This window comes from Giraffa tippelskirchi, chromosome 6, assembly GCF_054371585.1.
Source record: "Giraffa tippelskirchi isolate mGirTip1 chromosome 6, T2T-mGirTip1v1.2.pri, whole genome shotgun sequence".
Taxonomy (NCBI): Eukaryota; Metazoa; Chordata; class Mammalia; order Artiodactyla; family Giraffidae; genus Giraffa; species Giraffa tippelskirchi.
Window position 1 is genome coordinate 52,282,786 of NC_137280.1, and position 26,293 is coordinate 52,309,078.

The window sequence follows — 26,293 nt, forward strand, 5'->3', positions numbered from 1 at the left end:
GAGATCAGTCCTGGGTGTTCATCGGAAGGACTGATGTTGAAGCTGAAACTCCAATACTTTGGCCACCTGATGTGAAGAGCTGACTCATTGGAAAAGACCCTGATGCTGGGAAGGATTGAGGGCAGAAGGAAAAGGGTACGACAGAGGATGTGATGGCTGGATGGCATCATCCACTCGATGGACATGGGTTTGGGTGGACTCAGGGTGTTAGTGATGGACAGGATGGCCTGGCATGCTGCGGTTCATGGGTTCGCAAAGAGTCAGACACGACTGAGCAACTAAACTGAACTGTACTGACACTAAAATAATTCTAGGTTCAGTTAAATAGTAAAGGAAAACTGATATGTTTAATATCCACCAAGTATTTTAACAAAAACCTACCTAAAATCTGTCACTTCGCTATATAGCTGTTAAAGTATTTTTTAATGCCATTGAGCAAGTTGTATATCCCAATCTTTACAACTTAGAGAGCAAAAGTAGAAAAAAATACTCAGGATGATATCTGGACCTGGGGCAAGTTGTCAGAGCTACATTGGAAGGAAGCGGGACAGACTCTCTGTCCATGACAACAAAAAACAAAAACAAACTCAACATCTGTTCATGCCTAAATGAGATAAAAATACTTTCTAAAGCAGTCCTGCCAAGTAAATGACATGTGTTGATGGCTTAACTCAAAATCTGACCCACAATAGATAATCAATAAAGAGTGCATGCTCAGTTGCTAAGTCATCCCTAACTCTTTGTGACCCCATGAACTGTAGCCTGCAAAGTTCTTTTGTCCATGGAATTTTCCAGGCAAGAATACTGGGTTGCCATTTCCTTCTCCAATTAATAAAGACTATTTGCTATTATGACCATGTCATTGAGCTGAACTTCCCTGAACTTGTTATCCTCTTGGACCCTTTATTTCAAGTACTTTGCACTCAGATCTTCTAGATCCACCATTTACTCATTATTTGCTCAAGAGCAGTCAAGTCCAGAGAAGAAACATGCCTGTCCTTCCAGCTCATTGACTGTGATTTCTCTTTACCTGCCAACTCATTTCTCAGCTGCCAGGCATCATCTGCATTTTCGTTAGGCTTGTATCCATCAGTTGGAGTCTTTGGACAACCTGGTCCACTTGTTGGGCATTCTTTAAACCTACTCTGCACGTTGAAAGCTGTATGCCACCATTGTTGTTGTTTAGTCACTCAGTCGTGTCAGATTCTTTGCGACCCCATGGACTACAGCATGCCAGGCTTCCCTGTCCTCTATCTATTTCCTCAACACTAGTTTGTTTTTGAATTTCTCAGAACTTCTCTTTGGTTGCACATTCAGCACAGGGTTATTTAGTGGGTCACACTGGTTCAAGGTAGCATGAAGTTATCTATGTGTTTTCCAGAGGTAGTCTTAAAAGTCATATTGTCTCCTCTACTATTTGTCCTCTATCTTCCGGAGTCTGCCAAACTCATGTCCATTGAGTCGGTGATGCCGTCCAACCGTCTCATCCTCTGTTGCCCCCTTCTCTTCCTGCCCTCAATCCTTCCTAGCATCAGGGTCTTTTCCAAAGAGTTGGCGCTTCACATCATGTGGCCAAAGTATTGGAGCTTCAGCTTCAGCAGCAGTCCTTCCAATGAATATTCAGGGTTGATTTCCCTTAGGATTGACTGGTTTGATTTCCTTGCAGTCCAAGGCACTCTCGAGAGTTCTTTAGCACCACAGTTCAAAAGCATCAATTTTGGGGGATGCTCTTCCAGATTGAGACTTCCCTGGAATTCCCACAACTATTTTAACTTTATTTCCAAAATAAAGGGTCCTCTTTTTCAGCTGTTGCTACCACTTCCACAGGGTCCAGCATGCCTGGTCTAAGTTTCCTTCCCTCTTGTGAACCTTGGTCTCCTCCTGGGCTGGCACTGCCCAGCAATGAACTATTGACTCTACTCTTGATGGTGACAGAACACATACAAAACAGATTGTTTAACTATTGCATTTAATGAAAAAGAATCATCCAGTTTGGCAGAACGCCATCTTTTAAATTGAAGGAACATGCTTTCTTCAATAAAGTATTTGAATTCAGTATTTCTTTTTCATGTAGACAATATGACTTTTAAGACTACCTCTGGAAAACACATAGATAACTTCATGCTACCTTGAACCAGTGTGACCCGCTAAATAACCCTGTGCTGAATGTGCAACCAAAGAGAAGTTCTGAGAAATTCAAAAACAAACTAGTGTTGAGGAAATAGATGTGGCGGGAGGGGTGGGAAGGATGCTCAAGAGGGAAGGGTATGTATACACATTGCTGATTCACATTGTTGTACAGCAGAAACCAACACAACACTGAAAGCAGTTATACTCCAATAAGATTTTTTTTAATTAAAAATAAGTAAAATGAGTTAACATTGTTAGTTTGGTTTTTTTTTTTCCTTCCCTTACCTTAGCTGAAATTCTTCCAGACACAGTGGCAATGTTTGCTATGATCTTCTTAATCATAAGTTACAAAATAAATTTAACATATTTTATGTTAGTAAGTTTCCAAATGATTACAAAGAATTAGTCCACCAAAAATCATAAAGTGTTAACAGCAACTATTCTAAACGTTTGTCTCACCTAACAACCTCAATCACCATAATGAGTGTACTTTCAAATAAATACACTATTCTATTTTTTCAGTTAATCTTTAGGAAGTAAAGAGGCTTGATTTAGAATAAAACTTACAATTTCCATACACAATAGTAGGAAAGTTTAATACTAACATATATGCTTTTTAAAAATACCAGTCATCCTTAAAATTTTCCAGCAAGTAATCTATTAGCATGAATCCCACTTCATCAGAATTATTTCTCTGCAGTTACAGTGTCCATAAGGAAAAGATTATTTCTCTCTCATATGCACCATATTGTTTTCTCCCGACTATTAATATCTACTTGGAATCCAGTGCTTTTTACTTAAATCATTTCACATAATGTTTTAGAATTTATTTTTGTGGAATCCTTGAGCACCTTAAGGTCATGTTCAAACTCCCTAGCCAAGTGCAACTCTTGTTAAAAAAAAAATGTGACTAATCAGTATCTTTTTAAATAAGTTTGAAAACAAAACAAAGAACAAATTTCACAACCTGAGGTATTGAAAAGTATACTTTGTCTCCTTAAATGCAATTAGGAGCCTGTTTGGAACTCTGGGAAGTATTCAGTGCCTCAGGTAAAAAGCAAATAAAACCTAAAGGAAGTTATTTTCATCTGAATGCAAGGATGTTGACAAAGTAAATCTTTCAGTCTTCTAGAACTAAAAGCTAATTTACTGCTAGCTGATGTCAGAAGCAATCTAACTTGTCCACTACAAAAGCCACACAAAGAACATTATTCATAAGTAAACCACCTTGATAAGAAGCCATCCTCTGAGCATAATTAGGAAATACAATGGGTAGAACCAGAGGTGGAGTTGTAATAATAAAAGTCAGTAAATCCTCTTTATAACTTTCATTACACAAAAGTAAAATATATTGCAGGAGGTCAGATTATTCCAAACTGATGTCACCTCAGAGTTAAAAATAGCAACTTGCTTTTGTCAACTGAAAAATGTGACAATATATTTTCAATGCCAAATAATACAATTCATAGAGACCCTAAATGGAATCCCATTCTCAGTCCACTAATTCAATTGATAATTTCCAGAATATTGACAGACACATTGCTGTTTAGGTTTGGTAAAGATCTTCAAGTAAAAATAATATTCACTATGTTCCAAATTTTCTTCTGGGTTTCAGAATAGCTGAAGTAATACTTTCTTGGTTTTAGAGAGGACTCTTTTCTCATAATAGGAATCCAATATCTGGATTCATTATGCCAACAAATTAATTAAGAGCATTTCTTTTTGTGCTAAAGTCCAGAATGAGTTTCCTAAGTGTTTTCACGGTCTGGTTTCTATCTATTTTATTCTACTGTGATTCAGAGGTCCCCAAGTTTAAGAAACACAGCAATTATGCTCAACATTTTAATAGACTGATATTTTAACTGACTTTCTACATGAATCTTTTTCATTCTAAGGCCAATTTTGATCCTCAGACTATCTCCCTAGACATTCAGAAGTTATTGATTCTTTACTTGCTTTTTATGTTATGGCAATGGCTATCATGCTGACTTTCACATATTGGTGTCAACTATTCATTAAAAATCCATTTGGAATTTAAATATTTCATAGGTGAATTGTCTTTACAGACAAATTAAAAGGATAAAACCTGATATAAAGAAAATGTTTCTTACAAGTAATCTTACAATTCAGACAATTGGGGTGAAATCTTAGGTCTTTAGCCTTCTTGAAGTATAATCTTGGGTCAAGGTTAATGAGGGTGAGGACACAATTTGTTTAAAGCACTCTAAGTATTCTTAGAATCCCTACTAATTCTAGATTAAACTAAAATATTTGAAAGTAGTGCTCTCTTATTTAGAGGAACTGACCATTCCAGTAACTCCCAGACCTGGGCACATTTGTGATGTTATATTTACCTTCAGGTGGCATTTGTTTTTTTAATTCCATTTCTCTAAGAAATAAAGAAAAGGACTTGAACTAGTAGCTATACATCCAGCATTGAAAAGTATTTATTTCAGTGCAACTCTCTTGAACATGAATTGCACTAGAACAGCCCACAATATCTGTTGCATATTGAACACAAAATGGGACTTATCCCATGCATCAAGACTAAAAGAAATCCTTTCAAATTTTGGACTCCTTGCCAATGTGCAATTATACTGTAGATATTTTTTCTGTCAAACATATTTCACATTAATAAAATAGCTCAAAAATTGTGAGGAGGATGTCAGATCTATATTTTTCATTTATTGATAATCTTGTCTACTTACTTGCTGGAAGGATGGAACATAGGATTTGGATCCAAAATAGCAAATTTTTTAGAAGCCAGCAGATTTACATATATAATATGAAGCTTTCCATGTCACTTTCCATTGATTTGGATATTTGGCCTTGTTCCAGTGCTGATGAAGGTGAAACAAGAATGACAAATTGCAGGACTCGCTTGGGTTTTTTCTGGCTGTCATCAAACCTATAAACTTGTCTGGTCTTCCATTTGCAAGAAATGTTTAAGTCATTTCAACAGCCTAGCCATTGTGCTCACAGCTTTAGGGAAATGACTGAGTCAAGGTTCATCTCAAAGAATAAACACATAAGGGATTAAACCTAGGCAAAAAATAATTTGCTAAGCGCTTTTACAAAGTACAAAGAGTTACAAAGTACTCTGAAAGGAAAGAAATCAGGGAGGCTAGGTTACATGGAGCAGATGTTTTTAAGTCATGCCTTTAAAAATGACTTTCTCTTAGTCCTTGCTTATCCAGCACATTAGAATATTTGGCCTTAGATATGAAAAAAAAATTGTATTTGCAAGATAATAGCTATCTTCTTAAAAAGAAAAAAATGCTGATTTTATTTTAACCTTGAGGTAATCTCGTGTCCATGGGCAAATTGTTTCATTTCTCAGATCTTCTCGAACCCAGCATCACGAGGATCGCATGCGATATGAAAAGTGCTCAATATTTGACACACAGTCAATGACGATGCTGAACACCTTCAGTGACATTATCCATGTTACTCATAGTATCATAACCATGACAAAGAAATTTTAAAATTTAAAGAGAAACATCTCAGGTATTGCAATCCTAAGGGGGAGCCAATGAAAATAGAGTCTTGAAGTGTTTGCCTCCATTTGAAATTTCCAAGGGCTAGATATTTCTCTCCAGTGTTCAGACACAGAGTATTAACTTTCAAGGAAAGTTCAGTTTATCCGAAAGGACAGTTCCAACTCTATGAAGTCATCAGTTGGTAACTTGGATTCACTTTGCACAACTGTTCTGATACCTGTTTTTCATTTGTTTTGTCAGCTTTCAACTGATGTTGCTAATGAATTTTAGATATGAATTGGAGAATATGTAGTTTGAATAGATATAATTCACTCATTGTACATAAATCTGATTTGCAAAACCCACAGTGATTTTTTTTTCTTCTAGTTAGGCCTTATTCAGATAGAGGCAACTGCTACTGGCCACAAATATAGAAGACCCAGTGGTAATAAAAAGGCCTTTATGATGATCTGTGCACACCAGGCTGGGCAAATATTGTGAGATTCCTTCTTACCATGAAAACTTTGCAAATACAGTCCTAACCAAACAGGGTACAGTCTTCTTTAAATTTTATTTTTGGCACAGAACCTTTTAAACTAAGCTAATTTAGGTTTTTTAGTTTATAAATCTTGTCTGACTTTTCTAACTAAATACAAGCTCAGTGTGTGCCATTCGAGGCTTGTATCTTTTCTCTTTTAAAATTTACATAATTATTACCAAAATAAGTTGAGAAGCTGTGTTCTTCTCCATGTTTTACCTTGACTTTAAAATGAGAATACTCTATGACTCTTAGGAAAAGAAAGAGTTTGCACTTGGAATTTGAAATCTTAAAGAATGTAGAGAAAATGTTAACTAATCCATCTGAATAAAAAATACTTGTAGCTCACCAGGTTCCTCTGTCCATAGGATTTCCCAGGCAAGAATAGTGGAGTGCGTAGCCATTCCCTCTTTCAGGTTTTCGTTCTGATCCAGGGATCAAACCCTAGTCTCCCATACTGCAGGCAGATTCTTCACCATCTGAGCCACCAGGGAAATCCCCAAACCAACTGTATTTCAATAATAAAATAAAATGAAGCTTATATGAAACGCCAAAAAAAAATCTGTTGTTTAAGCCACTCAATCAATGGTATTTTGTGATGACAATCTGACCTAACTTATACAGTGTTCTTCTTCTTGAAGAAGTCCCCCTGAATTGTATAATGTCCTACAAAATTTGGATTTGGTTTTCATAGCAAAATTAAAATTAAGAACTAGACAAAGTGGATGGTGGAAGACTGAGAAAATAATTTCAGTTTCTTTCCACCACCACCACCAAGTCTGACATAGTTTTTCCCTCAGTAAAATATCAAAATATACTTAAATTCTGGGGAACTTCAATCTTGGGCAAGAAATCAGAATATTAGCAAAAGAGTCTTTCTGTTATTGTTTCTATATAGTATTATGCTTTAATCTTCAGTGGAGAGGCTAGAGCTCAATAAATAATAAATAGTCAAAATGATGATATTAATAGTACTGTATGAGCTCATTGTTTGCAGTCCTCATTTTAGTCTCACAATAAACAGAACTGGTATAGGCAGGAATTCATATGATTAAACATCCTACTTGCAAACATGAATATATTATGAAGTCTTAATGTGATGCATTAATAAGTGATGTCATGTGGCATAGATTTTCTACTGGAATATGGAGAACATGTTCTATTTCTTTTTTTGTAACTTCAAAACAATTGATTTTGACAAATTTGGGGGCAGGGAGTAGAAGTTTTAAAGAAAACCATTTCATGCCACAGAGAATCCAAGATAAAAAGCAGTCATCTTGGACTTCCAGAGATGCATCTGCCTTTCTGGATCACTGACTGTGGTATTTAGTCTATTCGCAGAACCCACCTGCTCAGAAATTCTTGGTGACTCAGCGTTAGTTGCAACATGTTAAGCTGTGCGAGGTTTTCCTTTCTCCCAAAGGAAGCAGCCGTTGGAGAAGAGAAGTTTCTGTTCGGCACATGGGAAGTCTTTACTTTGGAGAAAATTTTCCATTTCTTTCGTTATACATCATGACAAATTGCTAGAACTTCAAATGATTAACCTGTAAGTTGTGTGGTTTATAGCCAAATATGAGGTCTTAGGTGAATCCTAGTGGTCCTGGGATTCATCAAGAAACACTGAGTCCTCTCAATGTGTTACCCACTATAGCACCAGCCACTCAATAAATAAAGTCAAATAACAACCGGTGCTTTCTAGGATGTCACAATATATTAGAACACCAAGACAAAAACAAATGTATTTTTCCATTAAGTGCACTAATACAGACTTGTACATTCTAAAGGTAACTAAGAGAAAATATAACTACCATATGATTCAGCAATTCCATTCCTTGGTATATATCCGGAAAAAATGAAAACACCAGTTTGAAACAATACATGCACCTCAATGTTCATAGCAACACTGTCTGCAATAGCAAGATATGGAAGTGACCTAAGTGCTCATAAAGGGATGCATAGATAAAGAAGGTGTGGGGTGTGTGTGTGTGTGTACAATGGAATATTGTTGTTGTTCAGTCACTAAGCTATATCTGACTTTGTGACCCCATGGACTGCAGCACACCAGGCTTCCCTGTCCTTCACTATCTACTGGAATTTGCTCAAACTCATGTCCATGGAGTTAATGATGCCATCCAACCATCTTATCCTCTGTTGCCCCCGTCTTCTCCTGCCCTCAATCGTTCCCAGCATGAGAATCTTTTCTAAAGAGTCAGTTCTATGCATCGGGTGGCCAAAGTGTTGGAACTTAGCCTTAGCATCAGTCCTTCCAATGAATATTCAGGGTTGATTTCCTTCAGGATTGGCTGGTTTGATCTCCTTGCCATCTAAGGGACTCTCAATGGTCTTTTCCAGCACCACAATTTGAAAGCATCTATTCTTCAGCACTCAGCCTTCTTTGGGTCCAACTTTCACATCTGTACATAACTACCGGGAAAACCATAGGTTTCACTATACGGACCTTTGTCTGCAAAGTTACACTGTCTAGGTTTGTCTAGCTTTCCTTCCAAGGAACAAGTGTCTTTTAACTCCATGTCTGCAGTCACCATCCGCAGTGATTTTGGAGCCCAAGAAAATAAAACCAGGCAAGAATACTGCTGTGGGTTGCCATGTTCTTCTCCAGGGGGTCTTCCCAACTCAGGGATCAAACTCAGGTTTCCTGTATTGACAGGCAGGTTCTTTACCATTGAACCACCCGAGAAGCCCACAAAAGAATATTACTTAGTCTTAAAATATAATGAAATTCTGCCATTTGCAGCAATGTAGATCAATCTAGAGAATATCATGCTTAGTGAAATAAGTCAGACAAATATTGTATGATATCAATTATATGTAGAATCTAAAATAGAATACAAATGAATGTATATGCAAGACAGACTCACAAATATAGACAACAAACTAGTGGTTACCAATGCGGAGGGGCAAAATAGGGATATGGAACTAAGAGATACAATCTACTATGTATAAAAGAGAGAAGCAACAAGAATATGTTGTTTAGCATTGGCAAATATAACCATTATCGTGTGATAATTTTGAATGAATTATAATATATACAAATATACTGAATCACTATGCTATATACCTGAAACTAACATAATATTGTAAAGCAATTATACTTCAAGTTAAAAAAAAAAAAGAATACAAAGAGAAATATATTCCCACCTCCCTGGTCATATTTTGATGCTTATTCCATCAGTTTGCACCTCTGCTGTAAAGAAGATAACTGCATTTCAACATGTCAGATAATTTAGAACATTTTGTTCAAATACATGAAGCAAAAATGTTTTTTATTTTTTAGTGGAATTATTCTATGATATAAGAGAGTATTAACAAGTAGCACATTTTTCTTTGTCATGTCTCAAAATCTTCTTTCTCTACCAGAAAAATCTTATTCCAAATCAGAATGACTGATATCCGATTTTTTTTTTTCTCTGTAGTTGATAAAACAAGGCATGCTGACAGGGCTCAGTTTTCTAAGCTAATGTAATTTTGTTTCCAATAACAGTTTAGTTACCTCTCTTGGAGAGCGAAGTTTTCATGCTAGAAGTAGTGATGTAGAGATTAAGGTGATATTGTACATGTCACACCAGACCTCAGTGAGAATATATTTTGAAAAGAAAAAAATAAATAAAGGTGACAATCAACTTAGTATGCCAAATTGCCAGGGACTGAAACCACAGCAAAAATGTCTACTGCTTTCTTTTCCTGATCTCAAGCAATTTTTGTTACACAAGGTAGATTGTGAATGTTGTCAGCAGTCATAGAATTGATTTCTTTAATACATCATTTTGTAAGACACCATGTCATACAGGGTGGATATTCATATTTTAGGATTTCCCTAAGAGTTGTACAGAAACCTAAGAGTTAGTCAGTCAGTTCAGTCACTCAGTCATGTCTGACTCTCTGCGACCTCATGGACTGCAGCACGCCAGGCCTCCCCGTCCATCACCAACTCCTGGACTTTACTCAAAGTCATGTCCATTGAGTCGGTGATGCCATCCAACCATCTCATCCTCTGTCGTCCCCTTCACCTCCCACCTTCAATCTTTCTCAGCATCAGGGTGTTTTCAAATGAGTCAGCTCAATGCATCAAGTGGCCATATTGGAGTTTCAGCTTCAACATCAGTCCTTCCAGTGAACACCCAGGACTTATCTCCTTTAGGATGGACTGGCTGGATCTCCTTGCAGTTCAAGGGACTCTCCAGAGTCTTCTCCAACACCACAGTTCAAAAGCATCAATTCTTTGGTGCTCAGCTTTCTTCACTGTCCAATTCTCACATCCATACATGACCACTGGAAAAACAATAGCCTTGACTAGACGGACCTTGTTGGCAAAGTAATGTCTCTGCTTTTTAATATGCTGTCTAGGCTGGTCATAACTTTCCTTCCAAGGAGTAAGCATCTTTTAATTTCATGGCTGCAATCACCATCTGCAGTGATTTTGGAGCCCCCAAAAATAGTCTGCCACTGTTTCCACTGTTTCCCCATCTATTTGCCATGAAGTGATGGGACCGGATGCCATGATCTTAGTTTTCTGAATGTTGAGCTTTAAGCCAACTTTTTCACTCTTCTCTTTCACTTTCATCAACAGGCTCTTTAGTTCTTCTTCACTTTCTGCCATAAGGGTGGTGTCATCTGCATATCTGAGGTGATATTTCTCCCGGCAATCTTGATTCCAGCTTGTGCTTCATCCAGCCCAGCATTTCTCATTATGTACTCTGCATATAAGTTAAATAAGCAAGGTGACAATATACAACCTTGACGTATTCCTTCCTGATTTGGAATCAGTCTGTTGTTCCATGTCCAGTTATAACTGTTGCTTACTGACCTGCATACAGATTTCTCAAGAGGCAGGTCAGGTGGTCTGCTATTCCCATCTCTTGAAGAATTTTTCAGTTTGTTGTGATCCACAGAGTCAAAAGATTTGGCATAATTAATTAAGAAGAAGTAGATGTTTTTCTGGAACTCTCTTGCTGTTTTGATGTTCCAATGGATGTTGACAATTTGATCTCTGTTTCCTCTGCCTTTTCTAACTCCAGCTTGAACATCTGGAAGTTCATGGTTCACGCACTGTTGAAGCTTGGCTTGAAGAATTTTGAGCATTACTTTGCTAGCCTTTGAGATGAGTGTAATTGTGCAGTAGTTTGAGCATTTTATGGCATTGCCTTTCTTTGGGATTGGAATGAAAACTGACATTTTCCAGTCCTCTGGCCACTGTTGAGTTTTCCAAATTTGCTGGCATATTGAGTGCAGCACTTTCACAGCATCATCTTTCAGGATTTGAAATAGTTCAACTGGAATTCCATCACCTCCACTAGCTTTGTTCGTAGTGATGCTTCCTAAGGCCTACTTGACTTCCCATTCCAGGATGTCTAGCTCTAGGTGAGTGATCACACCATTGTGATTATCTGGGTCATGAAGATCTTTTTTGTATAGTTCTCCTGTGTATTCTTGCCACCTGAAAGGTCCATATCATTTCTGTCCTTTATTGAGCCCATCTTTGCATGAAATGTTCCCTTGGTATCTCTAATTTTCTTGAAGAGATGTCTAGTCTTTCCCATTCTATTGTTTTCCTCTATTTGTTTTCACTGATCACTGAGGAAGGCTTTCTTATCTCTCTTTGCTATTCTTTGGATCTCTGCATTCAGATGGGTATATCTTTCCTTTTCTCCTTTGCCTTTAGCTTCTCTTCTTTTCTCAGCTATTTGTAAGACCTCCTCAGACAACCATTTTGTTTTTTGTATTTCTTTTTCTTGGGGATGGTCTTGATCACTGCCTCCTGTACAACGTCATGAGTCTCCATCCATAGTTCTTCAGGTACTCTGTCTATCAGATCTAATCCCTTGAATCTATCTGTCACTTCCTCTGTATAATCATAAGGGATTTGATTTATGTCATACCTTAATGGTCTAGTGGTTTTCCATACTTTCTTCAATTTAAGTCTGAATTTTGCAATAAGAAGTTCATGATCTGAGCCACAGTCAGCTCCCAGTCTTGTTTTGCTGACTGTATGGAGCTTCTCCATTTTGGCTGCAAAAAATAGAATCAATCTGATTTCAGGATTGACCATCTGGTGATGTCCATGTGTAGAGTCTTCTCTTGTGTTGTTGGAAGAAGGTGTTTGCTATGACCAGTGCGTTTCTCTTGGCAAAACTCTGTTAGCCTCTGCCCTGCTTCATGTTGTACTCTGAGGCCAAATTTGCCTGTTACTCCAGGTATTTCTTGACTTCCTACTTTTGCATTCCAGTCCCCTATAATGAAAAGGACATCTTTTTTCGGTGTTAGTTCTAGAAGATCTTGTAGATCATCATAGAAGTGCTCAACTTCAGCTTCTTCAGCATTACTGGTTGGGATAAAGTCTTGGATTACTGTGATATTGAATGGTTTACCTTGGAAACGAACAGTGATCTCTCTGTCATTCTTCAGATTGCATCCAAGTACTGCATTTCAGACTCTTCTGTTGACTATGATGGCTACTCCATTTCTTCTAAGGGATTCTTGCCCAAAGTAATAGATAAGTATACTAACTTTACACTCATGTCAAAACAGGTAAAAATGTGTGACAGGATCCCTTCTGTTTTATCAGTGGGTAAGAGTAATTCTACAGAGTCCCAGATATACTGAGTTAATCAATAATTTTGTTTGGTTAAAAAGAAAAAAAAAGAGAGAGAGTGAGAGAGGGTTTGATTTGTTTATCAAGGCTTGTCTTACAAAGCAAGTGCTTCCTTCTACTATTTCATCTTATGATATGCTCATTGTGTGATGTTACAGTTAATGTATTTAACACTTTTCACTGCTTTATGGATGTGATTGCTGGGAATCCCATGAAAGTGAATACTTTGTCTTCCCTTTATTTTTTTGGGCTCCAAAATCACTGCAGATGGTGATTGCAGCCATGAAATTAAAAGACACTTACTCCTTGGAAGAAAAGTTATGACCAACCTAGATAGCATATTAAAAAGCAGAGACATTACTTTGCCAACAAAGGTCTGTCTAGCCAAGGCTATGGTTTTTCCAGTAGTCATGTATGGATGTGAGAGTTGGATGGTGAAGAAAGCTGAGGGCTGAAGAGTTGATGCTTTTGAACTGTGGTGTTGGAGAAGACTCTTAAGAGTCCCTTGGACTGCAAGAAGATCCAACCAGTCCATCCCAAAGGAGATCAGTCCTGGGCGTTCATTGGAAGGACTGATGTCGAACCTGAAACTCCAATACTTTGGCCACCTCATGCGAAGAGTTAACTCATTGGAAAAGACCTTAATATTGGGATAGATTGGGGTCAGGAGAAGGAGACGACAGAGGATGAGATGGCTGGATGGCATCACCGACTTGATGGACATGGATTTGGGTGGACTCAGGGAGTTGGTGATGCACAGGGAGGCCTGATGTGTTGCGATTCACGGGGTCGCAAACAGTCGGACATGACTGAGCGACTGAACTGACTGAAAAAAGACTTGAGGAGCTTAAAGCTGAACTAGTGGAGCTTCCCAGGTGACACTAGTGGTAAAGAACCTACCTGCCAATGGAGGAAACACAAGAGACAAAGGTTTGATCTCTGGAGAAGGAAATGGCAACCCACTCCTGCATTCTTGCTTGGAAAATCTCATGGACAGAGGAGCCAAGCAGGCTCCAGTCCATGGGGTAGCAAAGAGTCATACATGACAGAAGTGACTTAGGACACTCTCATTGAAACCAGAAGCCAACCACTCCACCAGGGTGAGCTCTACTTTGTCTTGACGTTGTCCGTTTAGATGGCCAATCCACCAGCAGGAGCTGTGGTGTCCACAGTTTGAACTGAGTAGCTCTCAGCAGTCAAATGGTAAAGGATAGCAAATTCAAGCCTTTTGACATGTCATTGAAAGGCAGGGAAATTCAGTTTGTGGAAGGCAGGAATTAACATCTGTTGAGCCAAATTGTTGTTTGTTAAAGAGGACTTAGACCTGCAGTCATGGTAGCTTACGGATGGTGCAGAAAATTTCACACTACCTCTATGATCCGGGGAGAGACAGCCAGCAGCTGCCAGGAGAAAATTGTGACTATGGCTCAATCAACCAGGCAAATTTCAATCACTAGCCATAGCCATGGGGCCAAGTCACAGGTTTTCCAGCTCCCAGTTATGCAAGAGTAAAATGGATTATACTAAGCTGGAAAAAATTTTGGAGTAATCAGAATACAGATGTATAAATATGATACAGTGTTAACATAGGTAAGGTAATAATTGTGCTCAGCACATTCCAAGTGTAGTCCATATATTCACACATTTATACCTAATTCTTCAATTTCATTCATGAGTCCACTGAGAATGTATAGATATTTATAGATATGTATATACATATACACCCGCATATATAAACAAATGCATATTAAATTATTTTATAAGCTATGAAATGCTTCTAAAAACCTGATTTTCAGTGTACTTGCATAATTCTATCAATAGAAAGCACTATGATTATATTTTGGGAACAGGTTTACTTATTTTATGCTGCTTCTATCTTCCTGTTTTTCTTGTTAATTTGTTCTCAGGATTACACCCCTCAAAATCTGTCTGAACTTTACTACCCATAGCAAATTCAGTTTTATAACTAATGAGTCATGTGCTTCAAACTCCACATTCTTTTTTTAGAATCCTAGTAGGTTTCAAAACATACAGTAAAATAAACCTCCCCTTAATGTTCAAAACATCAGTTTAGGAACCCAATAATCATCTTCTCCTTTCTCTATGTGTTATCATGCTCTAAGCAACATTTCACTTCTTCTTCGGATAAGTCATATAGTATTCTTTCTGAGTGCACATTATTTCAGATGTAAAGATACAGTCACTTCTATGAGACACATCAAGGATGATTAATATAAGCTACAGTCTAGACAAGTCTAGAATGGACTGCTTTGGAGTAGAAGGCGCAAGAGTCTTAGATTGGAGAAAGAGTCTTCATTTCTTCTCTAGTCACCAACTTGTTATAATCTCACTTTATAATTTAAAGATTCTAAACATCTCTTTTCTTTAATATTCAAAATATTCTTCTCCCTTTACCCACTAAAGAAGAGAAAAAAATCCTGTCTTTTAGTTTCAGATACATTCTTAAGAGGATGTGATCTTAAGTTTTAAAATTTATGGAAAGTAGATTAGTATCTTTACTTGGCATCTCTCTTGCCACTTAGAAATCTTATAACTCAATTCAAGTAAATTGCAGGGAGTTGATATGTATAAATTTACCTCATTACGCATTTTAAGGGGAGAAAGTAAAAATAATTGTACAAAGACTGTGCTGTTCGTTGGTTTCATAGGATCTTTAATCCTTTTTCAAAACTGCCACCACCTCACATTTCAATGTAGGTTTTGTATGCTGCAAGAGAGGGGAGAAGATTGCATTTAGAAATCCATGAACTTCAGACTAAAAAAATTGCAGCATTTATTCCCAGTTGTTTTTCAGTTTCTCTCAATTTATCATAAAAAAGAATTTCAATCTCTTCAGTCTTATGAAAAGGTCTCTGCCGTATACATTTGTTTGATATTGAACTAGCAATCTGCAAAAAGCCTAGACTATCTAACAGTTTACAAAGAATAAGCTTGGGAAACAAAAATTCAGTGTGAATCTTTTTTTAGAAGTATTAACCAAAAACCATAGCTTCAATCAATAAATAAATAGTTTCTTTGGTGTTTTTCTGTACCCATGGTTCCCATGGGTTTGTCTACCCACCCTGACAATCTTGCAGGCTTTTCTCTGCAGTATCTGGTGATAATCTCATTTTTCTTCCAGGAGCATAGGAAAAGGAGAAGGAAAAGGTTAACTTTCCTTAGACAGTGTCTGTTCACACAGATACATAGAAATGGTCTAGAGCAAGTGCCTGGCATCACCAACAAGTTCAGGACTAAGTGCTCTAGGGGATCAGAACCTCTGTGGGTCAGACAGTAACTAAGATCACCATTGCTTTGCCTCTGTAGACACAAGAACAAAGCAAGATCAGTAAGTGAAGTTTCCAGGAATGCTTTGAGCATTAGATGTCCAAAGTTAGAAGACAAACTTGATTGTGTATTTTTTAAATTAATTACTTTTACTACGGACTTTTTTCTAGTTGCGGCAAGTAGGGGCTACTCTCTACTTGCAGTGCGTGGGCTTCTATTGCGATGGCCTCTCTTGCTGGTAAGTGTGGGCTCTAGGGCCCATGGGCTTCAGTATTTTGAGACAAGACTCAGTAGTTGCAGCTTCTGGGCTTCAGAGCACAGGCCCAGTAGTTGCGGCTCATGGCCTTAGTTGCTCCGGGACATGTGGGATCTTGCCAGATCACGGACTAAACCCATGTCTTCTGCACTTGCAGTCATATTCTTTACCACTATTTCTGCTTTATTGACTATGCCAAAACCTTTGTGTGGATCACAATAAACTCTGGAAAATTCTGAAAGAGATGGGAATACCAAACCACCTGACCTGCCTCTTAAGAAATCTGTATGCAGGTCACTAAGTAACAGTTAGAACTGGACATGGAAAAACAGACTGGTTCCAAATAGGAAAAGGAGTACATCAAGGCTGTATATTGTCACCCTGCTTATTTAACTTATATGAAGAGTACATCATGAGAAACACTGGGCTGGATGAAGCACTAGCTGGAATCAAGATTGCCGGGAGAATTATCAATAACCTGAGATATGCAGATGACACCACTCTTATGGCAGAAAGTGAAGAAGAACTAAAGAGCCTCTTGATGAAGGTGAAAGAGGAGAGTGAAAAAGTTGGCTTAGAGCTCAACATTCATAAAACTAAGATCATGGCATTTGGTCCCATCACTTCATGTCAAATAGATGGAGAAGCAGTGGCAGACTTTATTTTTTTGAGCTCCAAAATCACTGCAGATGGTGACTGCAGCCATGAAATTAAAAGACACTTACTCCTTGGAAGGGAAGTTATGACCAGCCTAGACAGCATATTAAAAAGCAGAGACATTACTTTGCCAACAAAGGTCAGTCTAGTCAAAGCTATGGTTTTTCCAGTAGTCATGTATGGATGTGAGAGTTGGGCTTTAAAGAAAGCTGATCACTGAAGAATTGATGCTTTTGAACTGTGGTATTGGAGAAGACTCTGGAGAGTCCCTTGGACTGCAAGGAGATCCAACCAGTCCATCCTAAAGGAGATCAGTCCTGAATATTCACTGGAAGGACTGGTGCTGGAGCTGAAACTCCAATACTTTGGCCACCTGCTGCGAAGAGCTGACTCATTTGAAAAGACCCTGATGCTGGGAAAGATTGAAGATGGAAGGAGAAGAGGACGACAGAGGATGAGATGGTTGAATGGCATCACCAACTCAATGGACATGAGTTTGAGTAAGCTCGGGAGTTCGTGATGGACAGGGAGGCCTGGTGTGCTGCAGTCCATGGGGTCACAAAGAGTTGGACACGACTGAGCGACTGAACTGAACTGAACTGATTCTTTACCCCTGAGCTACCAGGGAAGCCTTGAGTATTTTTTTAAATCAAGTTTCCACTATTTGCATCAACACTCTCTATTATTAAGAGAAGCATAGAAAAGGGTATGAATGCCAAGAGTGTCTGCCCAGGTCTGTCCACAATTCGAATTCCGAATCTTAACCATATATATGGCTTAAAGCTACAGGTTACTTAACCTTGCATGACTTAGTTTTGTCATCTGTAAAATGGGAATGATAAAAGCACCTGCCTCGTAGGACTATTGTGAAAATTAATTGGTTTATACATGCTAAGCCTTCTGTCCATATCTGGCATGATTTAAGTACTCAAGTGTTAGCTATTATTATCCAGCAAGGAACAATTATGCCACTTATCCTATAGTATGTGGACTTATAATTTTCATGACCTCTTTGAGGGCCAAACTTCCCCCACAAGAAGCAAAGCTAACCATTGCCATCAGCTGTACTATCACTGGGATGGCAGGTCCTCATATAAATGAGCATGGCATTCTAAAATATAAATGATTTCCAGTCAATCACACGTGATTGCACATCACTCTGCATCAATCAGTAAGGACAATTCTCAATCTGACAGGAAGCTCAAGGGTGAAGTCAATTACAGTTGCTTCATATTTTCTGATTGCATATTCTTTGTAAATAGTTTATGTACATAAGTTATATTGTCACAGTTGTGTACTGCATATGAAAAACTATAAATAATTAGAACTAAAATTGTTGGACCCAAGAATGATACGTAAACAATATTTAGCAACACTAAAAATATATGGTTTTTGTGCATACAAATTTGCAGCTCAAAATAGGACAAGATGTACTAGATAAATAAAAACAAAATAAACCACATTGGAGAAATAGCTGAAATAATAATCATGGCATCAAGAAAATAGTGTGCCAATTACTTGGGGGTTTTGTTGTTGTTTTAATAGACTTTATTTTTTCAAACAATTCTAGGTTTGCAGAAAGACTGAGCAGCAAGTATAGAGTCCCCCTCATCCCCTCTCCCCACCCACTACATACATTGTCCACTATTATCAACATCTTACATTAGTAGTATGGTACCTCTGCCAATTCAGGAGACATAGGTTCGATCCTTAGGTCAGGAAGATCCCCTGGAGAAGGAAATAGCAACTCACTGCAGTATTCTTACCTAAGATATCTACAGGGTCACAAGAGAGTTGGACATGACTTGGAAACTAAACAATAACATATCTGTTACAATTAATGAATTAATATTGACAAGTTATTATTAACTAAAGTCCACAGCTTCTATTAGGGTTCATTCTACATTTCTATGGGTTTTGAGAAATGCATAATGGTATCTATTGTTACTGTGTCACACAGAATAATGTTATTCACCTCAAAAGTCTCCAGAATTTCTCTCATGTGCCCCTTTTTTTCACCCCCATAACCTCTAGCAACCACTGATCTTTTTACTGTCCCCATAGTTTTGCTTCTCCCAGAATATCATGTAGTTAAAATCAAGTGATATGTAACATTTTCCCTCTGGCTTCTTTCACCTGGTAATATGTACTTAAGTTTCTTCCTTGTCTTTTTGTGGCTCGACAGTTCATTTTTTGTTAGCACTGAATAATATTTCACCATATGGATGTACCACAGTTTATTTACCCACCCACCTATTAAAGAACATTTTCATTCCTTCCACATTTTGGAAGTTATGAATAAATAGCTGCTCTCAGCACCTTGTGTGCAGGTTTGTTTGTGAACATAGATTTTTCAACACAATTGGGTATATAAATACCTACACGAAAATTGTGTTTTGTAAGAGACTGACAAACTCTCTTGCAAAGTGGCTGTAGGATTTTGCATTCCCACCAACAATGAATGAAAGTAGGCTTTTTTGGCTTCATATCCCCAATCAGGACTTGGTATTGAGCTTTGAATTTTTACTGTTCTAGTGGATGTGTAGTGGTATCTTGTTCTTTAAATTTACAACTTAGTGAAAAACAATGTTGAATATTGTTTTGTGTGTTTCTTCGCTATGTGTATCTTTTTTAGTAAGGTGTCTGTTCAGACATTTTGCCCAGGTTTTTTAAAAATTAATATATCTTTTATTGAAGGATAATTGCTTTATAGAATTTTGCTGTTTTCTGTCAAACCTCAACATGAATCAGCCATAGGTATACATTTTTTTGTTTTCTTGTCATTGAGTTTTAAAAGTAATTTGCATATTTTGGTTACAAGTCCTTTATCAGATATGCCTTTTACAAATATTTTCTCCCAGTCACTGACCGTCTCTTCATTCTTTTGCAGTGTCTTATAAAACAAAAGTTTGAAATTTAATTCTTCATGTTGGAGAAATAGGTGAACTTGATGTATCAATTATTTTTAATAAGTTGATTCAGAGCTATTTCTGAGTTTGTACAAAGATAATAGTGTGAAGAGTGAGTTGTCAATGACAATGGTTCAGGAAAATTATGAGAATATAATCAATAACTCTGGAAATATTTTTAAAAGCACTAAAAACAAGTGAGGGAATTACAACAAAAGAATTTAAATTGTTCTTTGGGAAATATGTATCAAATTTCAAAAAATTCAAAATGGGATATATTATATATATCATATATATATTACATATCATATGTATTACACAGGACTGGAAAAGGTCAATTTTCGTCCCAATCCCAAAGAAAGGCAATGCCAAAGAATGCTCAAACTACCGCACAATTGCACTCATCTCACATGCTAGTAAAGTAATGCTCAAAATTCTCCAAGCCAGGCTTCAGCAATATGTGAACCGTGAACTTCCAGATGTTCAAGCTGGTTTTAGAAAAGGCAGAGGAACCAGAGATCAAATTGTCAATATCCACTGGATCATTGAAAAAGCAAGAGAGTTCCAGAAAAACATCTATTTCTGCTTTATTGACTATGCCAAAGCCTTTGACTGTGTGGATCACAATAAACTGTGGAAAATTCTGAAAGAGAAGGGAATACCAGACCATCTGACCTGTCTCTTGAGAAACCTGTATGCAGGTCAGGAAGCAATAGTTAGAACTGGGCATGGAACAACAGACTGGTTCCAAATAGGAAAAGGAGTACATCAAGGCTGAATATTGTCACCCTGCTTATTTAACTTCTATGCAGAGTACATCATGAGAAACGCTGGGCTGGAAGAAACACAAGCTGGAATCAAGATTGCCGGGAGAAATATCAATAACCTCAGATGTGTGGATGACACCACCCTTATAGCAGAAAGTGAATAAAGAGCCTCTTGATGAAAGTGAAAGAGGAGAGTGAAAAAGTTGGCTTAAGGCTCAACATTCAGAAAACTAAGATCATGGCATCTGGTCCCATCACTTCATGGGAAATAGATGGGGAAACAGTGGAAACGGTGTCAGACTTTATTTTTTTGGGCTCCAGAATCACTGCTGATGGTGACTGCAACCATGAAGTTAAAAGACGCTTACTCCTTGGAAGGAAGGTTATGGCCAACCTAGATAGCATATTTAAAAGCAGAGACATTACTTTGCCAACAAAAGTCCATCTAGTCAAGGCTATGGTTTTTCCAGTGGTCATGTATGGATGTGAGAGTTGGATGGTGAAGAAAGCTAAGCGCCGAAGAATTGATGGTTTTGAACTGTGGTGTTGGAGAAGACTCTTGAGAGTCCCTTGGACTGCAAGGAGATCCAATCAATCCATCCTAGAAGAGATCAATCCTGGGTGTTCATTGGAAGGTCTGATGTTGAAGCTGAAACTCCAATATTTTGGCCACCTCATGTGAAGAGTTGACTCATTGGAAAAGACCCTAATGCTGGGTAGGATTGGGGGCGTGAGGAGAATGGGACGACAGAGGATGAGATGGTTGGATGGCATCACTGACTCGATGGACATGGGTTTGGGTAGACTCCGGGAGTTGGCGATGGACAGAGAGGCCTGGCGTGCTGCAATTCATGGGGTCGCAAAGAGTCGGACACGACTGAGCGACTGAACTGAACTGATACATACATATGATATGTATGTATTTCAAAGCCAACTCAGGGTTTCAAAGGAAATTAAAAGATTATACTTGACTTGGGAATGCAATGTACTCCCTGGAGCCAAATGGCAAATTGATGGCTTCTTACACACCAAGTCCAATGAATTGGCAATAGCTGTGTGGAGGGTGGTATAGAGAAGGCTTAGCCAGAAGTGAAAAGCTGTGATTGGTTGAATGGTGGAACTTTTGCTGTGGAATGCGAAGTGTTCAATGCTTTATCCTAGAAAGAAACAGTTCCTATATAAGTCATATTTTTAATTACAGAGTACACTAAGATAGAGAACTGATAAATTATGGTATTGTACCATGTACTGAATGGTGATTCTTTTCTTCTTTACTTTCTGCATTTTGAGCAGCATAAAAAGACAGGCTTAGTTTAGTTCTTATTTTGGTGGGGGCAGGGGTCCTCATCCTGGGCATATTGGAGCAGGATGCATCACTGTTATCGCTTTTGATGAACCAGAGCAAAAGAAAAATGCTTTTCAAAACATTACAGATGTTGGAGTCATGTCTCTACTTCTTAGCTTCTCATTTAACCATCAGTTAAGAGTCTTTAAAACATAGAAGATAAAAGGAAAAAAGAAAAAACAATGTGTTGAAGAATGGTAACCTAGCTGGGAAAGAACATCCTTTACCAATAAAATCAGAATTAAGAAACCTATAAGATATCAAATGGTAACAAGAGTAGATTATTTTGTGGCAAATATTTGATGAGAAGAAGAAAAACAATTACCTTCTAGCATGTAAGTCCTTCAATTCTAAGCCAGAGGCCCAGTCAAGTTGCTTAAGAAGGGCTAGTGACAGGTTTTTCAGAAGCTACAACTTATTGGCAATATTATAAATTTGACAATTGTCTTTTCTCGGTGTTCAAGCTCAAAATCTAAGACTTAGCCTACTTTGTGAAGATGCACTTGTCTACACTGATTACAACTTTATCCAAATATTGATTTGACATCCATGCTGTGATCCTGTAGCTTAAGAGTACTGACAGCTTCCTCCCTAGATCAACAATAAAATGGCAAAACTGGTTAATTGTGTTCCTCCCTTCATTTCAACTTGAGCAACTATCTAAATTTAGCAAATAAGCCAAACACAGGATCTCCAAGCTTGTCAAAATATGATGGCAATTAAATTGACATCTCTTCTGCACCTCATTTTTAAAGGAATATATTTTTCAAGGCCTTGACAGTCAAAAACTATTTAGATTATTTATGACATTTCCAATGAGTTAGTAACATTTTTTATTGCATTACATTTTGCATAATATAATTTGTCACTATTTCTTTATTAAGCTTGTTTTATATTCATAGTTGTCCCACAACACTATATTTTCCTCTTTGTCAGCCCAGAACTTCATTATGAAGGATGAGGTTTTATCATTTCCCAGTGATGCAAATGTCTACAGTGAATAAGTGTCATTATGCAGAAACAGGAATTTAGTTTTCCTCCATTAACCAGGCAAGCTAATGACTCAACAAGTTTATGGCTTGCCACAAAATTTGATAGCTCAATGTGAGTTAGAACAAATGAGAGTGACATGGATATAAAGATTAGAGAGTTGTACTTTTCCCTTTTTTGTGTGTATGAGTTTTCTTAGTTTCCTAAAGTGAGGGTTGGTTTTCTATTGAATTCATGAGTAGCGACCCCTCTTGACATTTTCTCCTGAGAAATAGTAACTTAGATTCTCTGTTGCCAGCTGTTGGACAGACACTTATTTCTCTCGATCCAATTCAGCCTGAGGGCATAGTGAAATGAGTGCCACCCGCTCACACCTCCAAATCAAAAACTTTATCAAGACTGCACTCCTGCAGAAGAAAACAAGCACGTTCAATTCAGGAGAGTGTCAAGGAAGATCCCCATAGTGAACTATCCAAGTATTTTATTTATAAATCCAGGGACCCCAAGAGATGTTTTGGTATAAAAAGTGCTCAGCTTAAACCACTATCTCCAGAATGCACAGAGTAAGACAGGACCTACAGGTCTTCTCTCTCTCTCCAGTATTAAAATATATTTATGGCTTCAAATAAAAGATGAAGGAGAAGGCAGTTAGAAACCATGTACTGTAGCCTCTCTTATACCTTTACAGTAGTTATGAATTGGTCATTCATTAACTTTATTAACACAAAGCTGAGGGTTTAGATAATTCGCAAAAAGAAGGTAAGACCATTCTGAAAGTCAGGATGTGGGGAAAGGTCACTACATGGAATATTGACCTCAAAAGACTATTCAAACAGTGAGAGACCAAGCTCCAGACATCTACCATCTATTTACTTAATCATTCATTTCTGGTACACTGTCCAATATTATCAGTACTGTTAACCTTTATCCACATAGGAAACAACTTTATCAGCTAGGTTATAGGACTTATGTGCAGTCCTTTTGGCTTTAGTCTTATGAATTCTATTCATTCCCAAAGTTACTTAGGTTGGCATCTTTTTTCTCTCACCTCTTTCATTAGGTTGTATCATATCTCTGTAATACAGTTAGATTTTGTGGTCACAGTCTGCTTTCTTTCCTGGGACTATCCATATTTCTAAATTATATGCATAACACATATGTATATATACACACACACACACAATATTTTACTTGGGTAAACTAACATTCACTCTTTGTGTTGTAACGTTTTATGGATTTTGACTAATTTTTTGATGCTCATTATTTATTTATTTGTCTGCACCAAATCTTAGTTGCAGCATGCAGATTCTTAGTTGAGGCATGTGGGATCGAGTTCTCCAACCAGGGGTGGAACCTGGGTTCCCTGGACTGGAAGCACAGAGTCCTAATCACTGGACAACCAAGAGAGTTTCTTGACAAATTCTTATAGCCATGCATCTAATATTACGGTATCACACAAAATAGCTTCACTGCCATAAATATCCGCATATTTCACTTATTTAACCCCTCTCTCTCTTCCCCCACCCTCTGGTAACCATTGACCTGTGTACTGTTTCTTTTTTTTTTTTTTTTGCCTTTTCAAGAGTCCTATAATTGGAATCATACAGTATGTTGCCTCTCAAGATCAGCTTCTTTCACTCATTAATATTCATTTAAGATTCCTCCATGTCTTTTCATGGCTTGACTGCTCATTTCCTTGTATGATTAAAAGCTCTCCCCTTGTATGGATATACAACAGTTTGTTTATCCTTTCACCTATTTAAGGACATTTTGGTTGTTTACAGTGTTTGGCAATTATGAATAAAGCTACTGTAAACACATGTGTGCAGGCTTATGTAGACATAAGTTTTCAAAATCAGTTTGAAAAATAATTGGGTGCCTTATTACTAGAGCATATAATAAAGACTGTGTAGCTTCCTAACAGACTTCCAAATTGTCTTCTATTTTGTGTTCTCACCAGCAATGACTGTACGTTCTTGCTCTTCTGCAGGCTCATCAGCATTTGGTATTGTTGGTTTTTTATATTTTAGCCATTCTAAAAGGTGAATAGTAGATCTTGTTTATTTTTAAAAATTTTTTTAATATAAATGTCTTTATTTTAATTGCAGGCTAATTATTTTACAGTATTGTAGTGGTTTTGCCATACATTGACATGAATCAGCCATGGGTGTACATGTGTTCCCCATCCTGAACCCCCCTCCCACCTCCCTCCTCATCCCATCCCTCTGGGTCATCCCAGTGCACCAGCCCCGAGCACCCTGTCTCATGCATAGAACCTGGACTGATGATTCATTTCACATATGATAATATACATGTTTCAGTGCCATTCTCCCAAATCATCCCACCCTCGCCCTCTCCCACAAAGTCCAAAAGACTGTTCTATACATGTGTCTCTTTTGCTATCTTGCATATAGGGTTATCATTACCATCTTTCTAAATTCCATATATATGCGTCAGTATACTGTATTGGTGTTTTTCTTTCTGGCTTACTTCACTCTGTATAATAGGCTCCAGTTTCATCCACCTCATTAGAACTGATTCAAATGTATTCTTTTTAATGGCTGAGTAATATTCCATTGTGTATATGTACCACAGCTTTCTTATCCATTCATCTGTCAATGGACATCTAGGTTGCTTCCATGTCCTGGCTATTATAAACAGTGCTGTGATGAACATTGGGGAATACATGTCTCTTTCAATTCTGGTTTCCTTGATGTGCATGTCCAGTAGTGGGATTACTGGGTCCTTTGGCAGTTCTATTTCCAGTTTTTTAAAGAATTTCCACACTGTTCTCCATAGTGGCTGTACTAATTTGCATTTCCACCAACAGTGTAAGAGGGTTCCCTTTTCTCCACACCCTCTCCAGCATTTATTGCTTGTAGAATTTTGGATAGCAGCCATTCTGACTGGCGTGAAATGGTACCTCACTGTGGTTTTGATTTGCATTTCTCTGATAATGAATGATGTTGAGCATCTTTTCATGTGTTTGTTAGCCATCTGTATATCTTCTTTGGAGAAATGTCTGTTTAGTTCTTTGGCCCATTTTTTGATTGGGTCATTTATTTTTCTGGAATTGAGCTGCAGGAGTTGCTTATATATTTTTGAGATTAATTCTTTGTCCGTTATTTTGTTTGCTATTATTTTCTCCCATTCTGAAGGCTGTCTTTTCACCTTGCTTATAGTTTCCTTTGTTGTGAAAAAGGTTTTAAGTTTAATTAGGTCCCATTTGTTTATTTTTGCTTTTATTTCCAATATTCTGGGAGGTGGGTCATAGAGGATCCTGCTGTGGTTTATGTCAGAGAGTGTTTTGCCTATGTTTTCCTC